We start from the raw sequence: 15,370 nt of genomic DNA on the forward strand, positions 1-15,370 counted from the left end.
TTTTAAAAGGCTAGGCTAATATTTTATACAAATGATTTTAGTAATAATTTTAGTTATACCAGCTTAAAAGTATTAGCAAGTAAACTACCTACAAGCATTGCTTACCCTACAAATCACGTGTCTCATTCTACAAAACTAATTTCATTTCTAAACATTTTAAAAAATAATTTTTAACTTACTAGCAAAGAGGAGGAAAGAGGAAACAAAGTGTATCTTAAAATGTTCTTATATCAAATAATCTATATACTTAGCTTTATATAAAATGTTTCTAAATGTACAGAAGTAGTTCACTAAGACATCTAGAGCATGGTATGCCAAGTAGAGCATGGTATGCCACGTACTATCCATACAGTTTCAACTGAACTTCAAATTTCTTGACAGACAGTGGCAAATACTAAGCACAGTATTTCCCATTAATCCAGATGAGACATGGTTGCTGGCTTCCCAAAATATCGTAATAAAATATTAAAAATAGAGGGAATGTAGAGAATATTTAGAATAAAGGGAAAAGCAACACAGAGAAAAACTCTGAATCTGTCAATCAGTAAAACTAACAAAAATCATGAAAAATCTGGTCAATTACTTTTTAGCCTAGAAAGCCTAGGTTTCAATAACTGCAATGTTCTTTGCATACAAACAAGAAGTTCTCAAGGTAAAAAATAAGTGATAGTCAAAGGAGATTTCCAATTATTTTTAATGCAGGTCTTGTTCAGGTTTTGTGTCAAAGCACTTACTGTATCTCCAGGAAAATCACTCAGATGAGAAAAAATCACATCACTCTCCCAAAACTAATAAATATCTCTTTATAAATAATGACAGACTGTTTCAATGAAATGATCAAATCATTAATCAAACTGTCAGTATATTATAAAAGGGGAACGCAAATAAAGTTGTCACTGATGACTCAGCTCATCAAAATATATAGAGAAAATCAAATGCTTTCCTCCTAATTATCTCTCAGAAAAGCTAAGATGTCCAGTTTTATTTGAAAAGTGGAAAGCATATTAAGCTAACATTAAATATGAACAGGCAATGGGCGCCTGGGTGGCTCAGTGGGTTAAGCCACTGCCTTCGGCTCAGGTCATGATCTCAGGGTCCTGGGATCGAGTTCCACATCGGGCTCTCTGCTCAGCAGGGAGCCTGCTTCCTTCTCTCACTCTCTATCTGCCTGCCTCTCTGCCTACTTGTGATCTCTGTCTGTCAAATAAAGAAAATCTTTAAAAAAATAATAATAATAAATATGAACAGGCAAAGCAATTAAACACCATGTTTTTAGAAAAGATATTCTTGCTCAAAAGAGACAAACTTCTGCCATCCAAATTTAACTACATGAAATTAGTAACTCCTTATACTTTGGTGATCATTCTAGACACCATTCTATGCATACATAGCCAAAGAGACATGTGTCTATAATGCCATCTAAATAGTATTTACTCCAGATTTATAACCTCCAGTAAACAATGTGTTAAGGTATTTTTGTCAATGAACATTAGTTTTCATCATTGCATAATATTCCACTGTAGGTATATACTATAATTTACCTAACCAGCCTTACACTAAGGGACATTTAGATGTGCCACACACAAATAATTCTAGATGAAAATCCGGGCCCATCTGACTGGGGAAAAGTATCTAGACTTAACTTGCATTTCTTTGTTAGTGAGGCTGAATACCTTTTTCTGTGAAGCTCTTACTATTAATTCATGAGTTCAGTATGTCAACAGAAAAGGGTAACTCTTTGTCTCATGGACTACTTTCTCCGCCCCCCCCCCACCCCGCTCCAGTTTCTAATTTGCCGTCAACCTTGTTTAATGATGTTTAACTACCACTTTTAATTTTCATGTAGGCATACTGATCATGCAACCCTGTTGTGAGTTCTGGATCTCATATTAAGCTTTACAAGATCTCAATATCTAAAGATTATAAAAATTCATCCATGATTTATTTAGGCTTAAACTGTTTCCATTAAAACTGTTGAATTCACAAAGAAATTATTTTGTGTAAATAAGGAATAAAGCTGGAATTCCTTTCATTTTTTTTTAAAAGATTTTATTTATTTATTAGAGAGAGTACAAGCAGAGCAAGCGGCAGGCAGAAGGAGAAGCAGATTCCCCACTGATCAAGAAAAGGAGCCTGATGAGGGACCCAACCCTAGGACCCCGGAAAATAGACCCAAGCCAAGGGCAGCTGCTCCACATAGGCATCCTGGAATTCCATTTCATTTTAATTTAGATGGATAACCATTTGCTGAAGGGTGTTTCAATTACCCCAAACACTTCTACCTACCTGTAGGTCTCAGCTTAACCTGGAGTTCTTCCCCACTGCAGCCCCGAAATTAGGTAAGGTTTCCTGTATAACCTTCTAGTGGTACTTTGTACTCCTGCACAACACTTAATCACATAACCAACTCCATAATCACCTATGTTTTCTCTGTTGGGGTGTAAACTCCAAAAGGATGACCTAATTATTGCTGTAGCCCCAGTGTCTAGAAGAATCTGGTTATAATCATTCAATTTTTTTTTTTTTAAAGAGTAACTGACTTTAAAAAATCCACAGTAACAAATCTGTAAACAAACAAATTTGCTCTAGGCATACTTCAGACTATAATAGGGTTATCAGCTCCTTGAGCCACTCTAGAAGCCTTCAGAGAACTTTCAAATACTGCAGAGGTAACGAGAACAGGGAATTTAAGAATCCACTCATACTGTCGGGCACAGTCGGCCTAGAAATCTCTTCAAGTTCCATTTTACAAGAAATTTAACATTTTAAAATTTTGTTTTTATCACCTACATGGTCTACCATGACTCTGTAATAGTTATTTGGAAATACTGAAACCTAATTTATTTTCACTCAACATAAAGTCAATATTTAAGTTTATTTTTTAAGTTGTCAACTTATATATTGAGTGTCCTTATGTTACATAACCCTACATTTAACCCTCCAGTTTTGGTGGGAAATCCCTGCAGCTTTTCCTCGTTGATTATTTAATGTAATTGTTTCACTAATTACATATAGTTTCTACATTATATAGCCTTCCTTTCAAGAATAGTAAAAACTGTTTTTTTTGTTTGTTTGTTTCTTAACCTGATTACCTAATTACTCAGACATAACACAAATGCTTACTTCTGCCAAAATGTGCCACTGGCACTCCCCTCCTCCCAATATTCTTTATATTGACAGCATCCATTTCCTTCTGGTACCTGTTGTTATTGAAGTCTGTGGCCAAAATAATTTCTTTTTTTAAAGATTTTTATTTATTTTATTTGACAGAGAGAGAGAGAGAGATCACAAGTAGGCAGAGAAGGGGGGGTAGCAGGCTCCCCGCCAAGCAGAGAGCCTTATGCGGAGCTCCATTCCAGGACCCTGAGATCAAGACCTGAGCAGAAGGCAGAGACTTAGCCCACTGAGCTACCCAGGTGCCCCTCAAAATAATTTTTCTCATTTTATAATTAAAATCCTTTTTCAATTGGCATTATATATATATATATATATATATATATATATATATATATATATATATATATTGTTTTCTTTCTTCATTCTTGAAATTTAGTAGTTCTGTAGGCTTTATCTTAGCATTCAACTTTCTCTTTTGAAATGCCGTTCAGACTGTGCCCTGCTGGAATCATACTCAGTCTTTGTTAATTTGTCCTCCATGTCTACCATCTGCTAATTCTTTGTCCTTTTCCTGTCTTACAGATGTCTCTCTTTTCCATAGTATCTGCTCTCCTTCTTGCTGCTGCCATAGTGTTTTTAAATTGTGTGAGATTATTACTTGTCCCTCTTTTTTAGTTTCACCAGCTTCCTTTTTGTTTTGTTGTTGTTTTATCAATTCATCTTTGATGCCTCATCTCACAGTTTACATTTATTTTAATTTCCTTAAGAGAACAAAGAAGTTTTTTCTTTCTAATTATGATAATTTTATTAAGGACTACTATGCTCAAGAATATGTGTGGATTCTTAACTTCCATACTTTACCTGCTCACTCATCCTCCCTCATGTGAAACAGGCCAAAATGAAGAGACTAATTCAGTGTGAAGCACTGCTGTTCAGGTATCTAGTTTAACCAGTTAAGACCTACTTCTCTCTGCTTCAGAAACTTAACCAAACAGCTGCAAAGCTTATCCTATGACATTGCTTCCCTCCTTTCTTGCAACTCTTGCCACCTACTCTTTTGAGAAAACCATTCCTTTGATGAAAATGAAAATGAGGTGAAAAGAAAAATAAGAAGGGCAGTGTGGGTTTTCCTTCAGTGCAGTCTTTCCTCAGTCAGGAAAGGGTAGAATTAAAGTAACCCCACCTCATCTATCACATGGCCTAGACTTCTCTAGATCACGACTGTTAGACGGGCAACTGGAGAGGTTTCTAAGTAGAGATTTTAAAATCCTCTTCTCTCTCTAGGGTTTTCTGTTCATTCAACATGTTTGCCAAAACATAGTTAAACAAGTTGGCACTTAATTAGCCAACTTTCCAGAAGATCGAGATCTTAATTTTTCATTTTACTTGACTTCTAAACAGAAATGAAATTTTAAAGCACTAACGGTTATTGCCTAAGAACGGTGTGTGATTGTGGGGAAAGGAGACATGGCCAGTAAGGTACATCACGGCTACTGTTTCTTTTTGAATTCTGAATGACAGCGGCATCACTGTTTGCCACTTCAATACTTAATTTTGTCATTTGGAGTTTATCTTAAAAGCCTCTATGTCTTCACACTTCATAAAAACACCACTGCTAAATAAGTGCTTATTTTCACAACAGAATCAGAAAAGCAAAAAGATTAAGCTAACTTAAAGTTATATAAGTGTGCTTTTCTACTGTATATTCTGAGGCTGTTCAGAGTTCAAGCCTCCTTACAGATTTCTTTTTTTTAAATATTTTATTTGACAGACAGAGATCACAAGTAGGCAAAGAGGCAGGCAGAGAGAGGAGGAAGCAGGCTCCCCGCTGAGCAGAAAGCCCGATGTGGGGCTGGATCAGAGGACCCTGGGATCACAACCTGAGACAATGGCAGAGGCTTTAACCCATTGAGCCACCCAGGCACCCCTCCTTACAGATTTTTAATGTTCCCATTACATATTTATAACTAAAGTCAATTATCTAATGCTATATAGTCTGAGAGGGAACAAAAACACAAATATATGAAAATGTATACAAATACATTATGTCAGTCCATGTATAATATGCATGTACACACATTTCTATTTCTAAATAGCCAAATCACTTTTGTTTCAATATTCTTGTGTGGCATTTTATGGATACCAGACTTCAATTTCAAAAGGCAACAGAACAGTCACAATTGTCCTTAACTGTGTATACCTTAACTATAGTTCTGATAAAGCACTAAAAAAAGGTCTGTGACACCAACATCTCTACCAGGAATTGTGATTTCAACTATTCTTTGGGTCCTATTAACCTGCTTCTAATGGTATAATTTTTCTACTTTTAGAAAAGGTACACTTGAGCAAAAATGTCAAGAAGCAAAGGAACAGTTTAAGTTTGTTTAAATCATATGGATGAATAAAAACTGCAATTATATTTATGAAAAACAAAAATAATAGGGTATGAAAAGGAGTCTTACTGAAAAGGTTCAGTATAACTGAACCACAGAGTAAAAAATATACTATGAGAGAAGCCTTTCCCACATGTAAGTATTAGTTTCAAAGCTTAATCCTCATATTTCATAGAAAGAAGCCACCAGATGCAGTATAGTATAGCAGTATAAGCATGCTATTAAATAGTAAAGCCAACAGTTCTTTCTCTTCCAGGGAATGTGACTAAAACTCTGGAGCAACAGTTTTCATTTAAAACCCTTAAAACTAGACTTTTAAAAAACTGTTACTTTGGTAAAAATTTAAATCTAAAAAGGGCTCTTCAAGTAGAATGTGGTTTTTAATCATATTCTTTAAAAAGAAGGACTAAAGTTAGAATGTAAAATGGTGCACATATGAACCTCTACTAGGTAAAGTTCAGAATTCCAGAGAACTAAAACTTATGGATAGAAAAGTAAGGACTTAGGGTTAGAAAATCTTTTTTCTAAGAAGACTTTTGGCCCTCATAAGAAAAAGGATTTAGAGGACTTACACATGTCTATAAGAACTTGTTTTAACACAGACCTGTACCCCTGGGGCTAATACATTATATGTTATAAAAAAAAAAAAAAAAAAAAAAAAAAAAAAAAGGAAAAGAAAAGAAAAAGAACTTGTTTTAAAAGTTTTGTTGTTTTTCTGTGCTAATCTAAAAAAATAAGTTTAGTTCTCATTTTATTTATTTTTTTAAAATATTTTATTTATTTGACAGAGATCACAAGTAGGCAGAGAGAGAGGAAGCAGGCTCCCCGCTGAACAGAGAGCCCGATGCAGGGCTTGATCCCAGGCTCCTGGGATCATGACCTGAGCGGAAGGCAGAGGCTTTAACCCACTGAGCCACCCAGGTGCCCCTAGTTCTCATTTTAATATTAATATATTATATGTGGTTTATAGCTAAATAAATACTATTGGTCATATATTTTTTAAAAATGCTTTTTGAGATTTTAAGACTTTTCTCCTATGAGAAAATCAACCTATTTAATTAAAACAAACAAACAAAACAAAAAACCCCCACACAATCCTGAGCTTGCTTACTGCTGAGCAAAGACCACCTGACAAAGAAGCTACTAAACAAGTTGCAGTACAAAATTTTATTGTATTTTTGAAATTTTTTTATTTTTATTTTTTAAAGATTTTATTTATTTATTTGACAGAGACAGAGAGAGACAGTGAGAGAGAAAACACAAGCAGGGGGATTGGGAGAGGGAGAAGCAGGGCTCCCACTGAGCAGGGAGCCTGATGTGGGGCTCGATCCCTGGACCCCAAGACCCCAGGATCATGACCTGGGCCTAAGGCAGACGCCCAACGACTGAACCACCCAGGTGCCCTGCATATTTAAAAAAAAAGAATGAAAAAATGATTCCATTTTTACATAGTCTCTACACCCAACATGGAGTTTGAACTCACAACCCCAAGATCCAGAGTCACATGGTCTAGTGACTGAGCCTGCCAGGCTCCCCATTATTATGTAATTTTTAAAAAAGTTTTTAAGTTCCAGTTAACATACAGTGTAATGTAGTTTAAGGTGTACAATATAGTGATTTAACACTTCCATACAAACCAGGTGCTCATCACAACAGACACTCCTTAATCCCAATTGCCTATGTCACCCATCCCCCCACCTCCCTTCTGGTAACCACCAATTCGTTCTCTATAGTTAAAAGTCTGTTTCTTGATTTGCTTCTTTTTTCCTTTGCTCCTTTTGTTTCTTAAGTTAGACACGAGTGAAATCCTATGTAGTTATCTTTCTGTGACTGACTTATCCTCTCTAGCTCTAACCATGTTGTTGCAAATGGCAAGGTTTCATTCTTTTTTATCATATTGTATTATTTTTGAGAAACTTTCTACCATTTGTTCCTTCATACTTTATCCTTTTTGGTTCTGAGCCATGATGAAAGCAAGTATATTAAGAAAAGAATCTCAGCAATACAGATGGAAGATAGCTCCTTCTAGGCCTGAATTAGCACAATTGTAACAGAAACACAATAATCTATGTCATCTTCCCAAAACGTTCCCACCCCATTATAAAAAATTTCAATATACCAAAGTCAAAAGAACAGTAAATTGAACTCCCACATACCCTTCATCTAGCTTTAACCATTACCAACATTTTGCTAATCAAAAGGCTTTTCTGAGAAATACAGTTTTATTCCCATATGAACTTTTAAGGTAGATCTGAAACTATGCCAGACATTTTAAGAAGAAACTAATGACTATTTCCCTCACAGGCAGTTATTCACGTTCCCTGGCTTGATCAGGATTATTTCAATTTACCAAATTCTTCTAACCTAAAGCCTCTGAATATTCAAGAACATTACAGTATCCAGAACTTCGTAAAACATTACAGTATCCAGAACTTTGTAACTTATGTATACATGTGCGTTCTTCACACACACTTCCCCAACCTGAGGAAAAGCTTCAAAGCTTTTATTATTCTCTCACAAGAGACTATGGCCCCCAAAATGACAAGGACCAGTATTATTTTCTAAAACGATTTTTTTTACTTCAAAGAAAACAAAGACAGTGGCTTCTGTGCCTTCTGTCCAAATATGTGCATGCAAGGGAAATGTCTACACCCTCTGCTCTGCTTAGTGGTCTTTTCCACTTGCTACACAGGAGCAGCACAACTTAATAAATAAAAGGAAACAAACTACTTGCTTCATGCAATAGTGGATCTGATTCCAAAGGGAGAGAAATATGAAAAATGCATATAAAATATTTTTAAATGATATCATTTTATTATTTTGATAATGATGTCTCAATATATTTAACGGAAGTCCTCAGGTAAAATCTAGCTATGCTAAAACTAAGAATAAGGAATCAAAATACAAAATACTATATATTTAATATCCACTTTTACATAGTTCCCTCACATATTAAGTAACTATATGTGGGAACTGTGTTGGTCAGTCACTGTGTTAATAATGGCCATGAAGGAAAGAGATGGACAGCTACTTCAATATGACATGCTAAGGGTACAAGAGGTGGAAGAAGAATGCTAGCTAGTTAAGTACAGAAAATAGCAAGTAACTTCAAGATGTAAAAATGACTTAACAGTAAATGCGTTAAGAATTTGGAGATTTAAAAAAAAAAATTGGAGATTAAGGAGATCCTAGGGGCATCAGGTGAGTTGCATAAGATATGGAACTGTACATGATGTTTAGATCTGTGAGTATAACCCCAGAATGAAATATGTGCTCTGAGTTTGTATAAAATATAGCTCCTGAGAAGACTGGGACCTGAATAGTCAAGGGCATCCTGACAGAGTATAGAGGAGTAAGTACAGACATACAGAATAGAGTGAAACTATGGAAGGTTTTCAAAAGCCAGATGGTATGGCTTTGACATGGTAGGAATCAGAAATATTTGACATGGTAGGAATCAAAATATTGCAGACTGATAAAATGAGCTGACATGGTCAAAATTTACAACGGATATGATATGATACCCAGGAAGGTAGTGAGGAAACTCTCTTGGCAAAATGTTGCTTTATTTGTAGGTAACCAAAAGGTACTATGAATCCTAAAACAATCCAGAAAACAAACCAGCCCTTCCCTTTTAAGGTCATTCCTTTTCTTATGTGTACACGTGTGTTTTAAAGTTATTTTTGTTGTGATATAATGGCAATTCTACAAAAGCGCATAAATATCAATGGGCAGCTTACAAATTGTTATAAAGCAAACACCTGTGTATAACCAACCCAGAACAAGTAGAATACAGCTAGTGCTTCAGAAACACTCCAAACATCCCTTCTCAGTAACAAACTCCTCTTCCCCAGAGACATAATCACTATCCTATTTCTTTAAAAGTTTTACCACCTAAATATGAATGCTAAACAATATGGATTAGTTCTGCCTGTTCTTGAATTGAATACAAACAAAATCATACAGGACATATGTACTTAGAGGTCTTCCTTTCAGTCAATATGATGCTTTTTAAGATTCATCTATGTTGTCAATTGCAGCTCTAAGTTATTTTTTTTGCTGAAGAGATTACAGAAATACACCATAATTATCTACCTATTAATAGACCTTTGGGTTGTTTGTAGGTTGGAGCTATTACGAATAATGCTGCTATGAGCACACTTAGGACTTTCAATTTAGATGTGCATATTTCTTTCTACTAGGTGTATACCTGGGAGTGGAATTACTGGGTCAAAGATATGTGTCTAAATACTGGCAGAAAAAAAAATAATAAAACATTTTTACAGGTCTTCCTAAATTAACTAAATCTGTAGACTCCTTTGGATTTCCTATGTACACAATACACATCATCAGTGAATAATGTTTATCATCTGCTTTACAACTATGATACTTTTTACTACTGGCTAGGATCATCCTCAGTATTATGTTGAACAGAAGTGAAAACAGCTATCCATGTTTTGAACTCTATCTAACAGGGAAATTTTTCCAACATTTCAGCATGAACTATAATATCTCCCAAAGGTATTTTTATAGATTTTCTAGATTAATAAATTTCCCTTTCCTGCCTATTTTCCTAATGGCTCCTTTATAAAATCATGAATAATGACTGATTTTTAGGAACTACTCCCTTAAATCTACTGAAATGTTTTTCTCAATAAAATCTGTTCAAGTGGGGCACCTGGGTGGCTCAGTGGGTTAAAGCCTCTGCCTTTGGCTCATGGTCCCAGGGTCCTGGGTTCGAGCCCCTCGTCGGGCTCTCTGTTTGGCGGGAGGCCTGCTTCCTCCTCTCTCTGCCTGCCTCTCTGCCTACTTGCGATCTCTGCCTGTCAAATAAATAAATAATAATTTTTAAAAATCTTAAAAAAAAAAACAAAAAACTGTTCAGGAGACCATAGTGAATTGTTTCATGTTAAACCAACCTAGGATTCCTGGGATAAATCAGAGCTGTCCGGGTTATTTTCCTTTTTATGTATTGTTGAACTCATTTGCAAGTATTGTGGGTTTTATTTTTTGCACCTGTGTAAATGAGAGAAATTGACAAGTAATGTTTCAGTTGGGTCTTGGAATCAAAGTTGTGACAGCCTTATAAAGATGGGGATCCTCGTTTTGTTTTCTAAAAGAATACAAGGTTGGAGTTAGTATCTCATTAAGTGTTGGTAGAACTCTCCAGTATATCCATCCAGACTTAGACTTTTCTTTACAGAAAATTTCACTTTACAGTGATAGCTCATATAGGTTTTTCTATTTATTTCTCAAGTCAATTTTGGTAAATCACAAATTTCTAAGAATTTATCCATTTCGTGTAAAATTTCGAATTTTGACACCGTTATCCACAATACCTTAGAATTTTTTTTTAAAGAATGGGTAGGATTCAAGGTGACATTCTTTTTTGTTCCTGATATTAGTTATTTGTGCCTTTTTTCTTGATTAATCTCACCTGGGTATCAATGTTAATCAGTCTTAAAAAAAAAAAATCTTCTGGCTCTTTGAGCCACTCCACTATACATTTCTTTGCTGTTTTATTAAATTCTGCTGTTATTTCCTCTTGTAATTTCTCTGAATTTATTCTGTTGCTCGTTTCCTATTGTGACGTGTCTAGCTCATTATTTGAGACTTAAGATGAAATCTTAGCTCATTACTTTCCTTAAATATCCTGGAGTTCCCGAATCGAGTCTCGGTGCTGGGCTCCCTCCTCAGCAGTGGCTCTGCTTCTGCCTCTCATGTTCACTCTCTCTCATTCTCTCTCTCTCAAATAAGTAAATAAAATCCTTAAAAAAAATACGCATTTAAGGTTATAAACTCAACTTCCTAAGCACAATTTAGATTACATTCCACAATTTCTCCCTTATTATTCAAATCGCTGTTTAAATAACATTATGAATATCTGAAACATTGATATAACAAAATATTGACTTAAAAGAATACAAACGTTAGTTACAACATAAAGGCATTTATGGTAATTAAGAGATGGTACTGTTTATGAAAACATTTTCCATGCACACGGTATTTATTTTTTTTTACTTATTTATTGGGACAGAGAGAGCACAAGCAGGCAGAGAGAGAGAGAGGAAAGCAGGGTCCCTGCTGAGAAGAGAGCCCAATGCGGGGCTTGATCCCAGGACCCTGAGACCCTGACATGAGCTGAAGGCAGAGGTTTAACCCATTGAGGCACCCAGGCACCCCTGAACACCGTATTCTAAATTGGCATTTGTTTTTCAACCTACTGAGGTATCATCTTACTATTATTTCCACTACTGCTGTTAAGTCAGCTGTTCTCTAAAAAGAATATATATACTTTCTATATATTTTTGTCTATTTACATAAAATATATACACAAATTTTTACTCTTTGAAAGTAATCTTCCTTGCATCTTGCTTTCATGACTATTTTCCCTGTTGTTTCTGTAGTTTTACTATGTTTTAAAATGTGGATTGAAATGTGGATTTCAAAAAAAAAAAAAAAGTGGATTTCTTTTTACCATATATTTCATGAAATCTAAAATGCTTTGGTACCAAAATTTCATGATCTTACCAGAGAGAGAAATGGGAATGTTTTCACTTAAGTCAGTATTTCGATCTTGTTGGACTGCAAGGTGCCATCAATTGAAAGATGCATTCAACTTTTAACCAAAATAAAATATCTTAGAATCAGTGAAATAGTATTTATTATGCATGGGAACTGTTAGGCTTCTTAAATTCTGGGCATTTTTTTTTTCCCCCACCAATCTGGAAAATTATCAGCCATTATATCTTCAAATACTACCTTTGGTTCATTCTCTCCTAAAACTCAGTAAGATCTTCTCACTATATCCTCTACATTTCTTAACTTCTCTTCTGCACTTTCCATCTTTTAGTGTATGCGTAATTTAGATAGTGGTTTAGTTTGATCTTTTAGTACCTTTAGCTTTGTCCAATCTGCTGTTAAATTAAGTCACTGAGTTAATTTTGCTTACTTTCTTTAGTTACAGAAATTCTTTTTCGAGTCATTTTCCTAACTTTGCTGGAACCAGATCATGCCTAACAGTCTCACACTTACACTTGACTTATTTCAACAGGTGCTTTTAATGTTTAACACTGGTACCATACTTATATGAGCTGCACATAAAGAAATGGAACTATGAATTGAGTACGTAAAATACAATAAAGTAAAAATAAGTTAACAATAATAAAAGAAAAATAAGAAAACCTTTTTCATATGGTTAAGATAGGTCATACTGGGGCGCGTGGGTGGCTCAGTGGGTTGGGCCTTCGCCTTCAGTTCAGGATCAAGCCCCGCACTGGGCTCTCTGCTCAGTGAGGAGCCTACTTCCCCCCACTCTCTGCCTACGTGCTATCACTCTTTCTCTGTCAAATAAATAAATAAAATCTTAAAAAAAAAAGAAGAAGAAGAAGAAGAAGAAGACGACGACGACGACAGTTCAGGCTTTCTAGTTTCTTGCTGATGGTATTCCCTATTGATCCAGTTCTGACAATTCTAATATCTGGAGTCTCAAATTGTTATGTTTTAATTTAAAAAAATAATTTGGGGAAATAGTTTGAGGTCTTAATGTTCTTTCCCTGGAAGACATTTTTATTTGTTTGTGTCAACTGCCTGAGTACATTAACAGTCTGGGACCATCTTAATCCACATTCAAGGCTTAAGATTTTCTGGGGCATACATGACATGAATACTATCTTTAATCGTTAGAAGAGCTGGTTTACCTGACCCTCATTCTTGGTGGGTCTAAGACTCCAAACCACCCCCCCAACACAAACCAAACGGCCAATAAAAATCACAGCCATCTGTATGTAAACCTGGTAATTCACAGACCTGTGCCCCTGGGACTAATAATCCATTATATGTTAATAAAAAATTAAAACAAAAAATCACAGCCACCTTAGCTACTCTTAGCTACCTCTTCTAGATCAGAATATACTTCCAGTGCAAAGCAGACTGAACGCTTGGCTCATCTGCCTAGGTTTCCATATTCTCTTGGGCCTTAACCCTCTCATTCCTATTTTACTAATACTTTGATATTCTTGATTTTTTAAAAAAGATTTTATTTATTTGAGATAGAGTGAGAAAGAGAGAGCAGAGTGGGGGGAGGGGCAGAGGGAGAAGAGAAGGAGGCTCCCCAATGAGCAGGGAGCCCGAAGCAAGGTTCAATCCCAGGATCCCGAAATTATGACCTGAGCCAAAGGCAGACTCTCCACCAACTGAGCCACCCAGACACCCCAGATATTCTTTATTTTTAAAGGATGTTTCAATATTGGAGCACGCGGGTGGCTCAGTGGGTGAAGCATCTGCCTTCAGCTCAGGTCATGATCCCAGGGTCCTGGGATTGAGCACCGCATCAGGCTCTCTGTGGGGAGAGCCTGCTTTTCCCTCTTCTTCTTCTGCTCCCCCGCCTGATTGCTCTCCCCATCCCCCTGTCAAGTAAATAAATAAAATCTTCAGGAAAAAAAGAAAAAAGATGTTCCAATATCAAAAAGATTTCTCTACTATATTTAGTGGATAGAATGGCCCAAATTACCAGAAATTTCCAAGAGTCTCATATTTTCTGTCACAGTTCAAACTCCAGCTTAACATCTCTTCCACCCACACTCTGCTTTTAATCAGCCATCACTATCCTAAGTCAAACCAACATTTTTCTTTTACCTGGGTTATTAAAATAGTTTTCCAATGGGTCATCCTGCCGATGGACAATCAGCTCATATTGTAATTAATTTTTTTTCCTGCAATAATGCCCTTATATCACATTTCTCCACAAAACCTTAAAATCTTCCCACTTAATAGGAAAAAAAGCCAAATTCAGTTGCTTAGAATTCAAGGTCCTCCACAGTGTGCTTCCTATTAAACATGCCCCATCATTTTTCTTCTATCTTTCATGTACTCCAGTTGCTCTAAATCTCATTACCATTCAACATATGTTCCTTAAGCTACCCCCTTCCCCCAACTTCTTTCCTGAAGTGCCCAGGTTCCCACTCTGCCTGCTCTCCCAAGCCCAATCAAATGCCATCTCATCAACAAATCCTTTCCCACCTGAGCCAGAAATAACCATTTATGTATTCCCTTAAAGCTTTATCTATAAGTACCTTAAGGGTAAAATGGTATATGATACATGGTTTTGTGTACCTCTTCATCAAACCCCTGGTCAATGTCTTTTACACAGCTGATATTAAAAAACATTCTTGGAATTTATGAAGTGGCAAGATAGCAGGGAGACTAGGGACAACAGAATAACTTCAGGTGAAGTAACTAAAGGAGAAAATTGCTCCGAGTTCATACACTAGGAGGTGGTGGAGCAGAGATCCTATGTTCTTAACCACTACAGTGTAAGACGGTACATTTGCCGCTTTCTATACATGCTCCCTGATAACACCTCAACTGTTTAAACAATAAAAACCCACTACACTATAGAATAGTGATGAATGCCATCATAAAAGCCTGGTTTGTAACAAACCAAATTTACACTCACATCCTAGAAGTTAACTGTGAAACAATGTATTATTAGTGGTGTGGCTAAGAAAATTTCCATACCATCATAATAACATACAAGTACTGGTTCTAGTAACTATTCACTAAATGGTGTTATAGCTTCAGAATGGAAAGTGGAAAGCTATTTGCAACATAGTCTGCATTGAAATCAATCTTCAATCAATCAAGATTCTTTGATTATACCTATCCATGAAAAGAAATAAGTAATCAACCACCTATATATCTCCCCTGGTGTGTGTGTGTGTGTGTGTGTGTACCAGTTAACTCAATAACGCCCACCTTATAGAGAAGATACAGGTTTGTTTTTTGTTGTTATTTTATTTATTTATTTTTTTTACTTGCTATCAATTCTAAAGAAGCTTGATTTGGGGACTTTGTCTCTA

General features: G+C 35.8%; 1 protein-coding gene across 1 annotated transcript in view; it reads right to left on the reverse strand.

The window, feature by feature from the left end:
- Positions 1 to 15,370, reverse strand: part of ARIH1 (ariadne RBR E3 ubiquitin protein ligase 1) — a 119,100-nt gene that overhangs the window by 49,493 nt on the left and 54,237 nt on the right. The gene's annotated exons all lie outside the window — the stretch shown is intronic.

The sequence above is a fragment of the Mustela lutreola genome, chromosome 7, assembly GCF_030435805.1.
Source record: "Mustela lutreola isolate mMusLut2 chromosome 7, mMusLut2.pri, whole genome shotgun sequence".
Lineage (NCBI taxonomy): Eukaryota > Metazoa > Chordata > Mammalia > Carnivora > Mustelidae > Mustela > Mustela lutreola.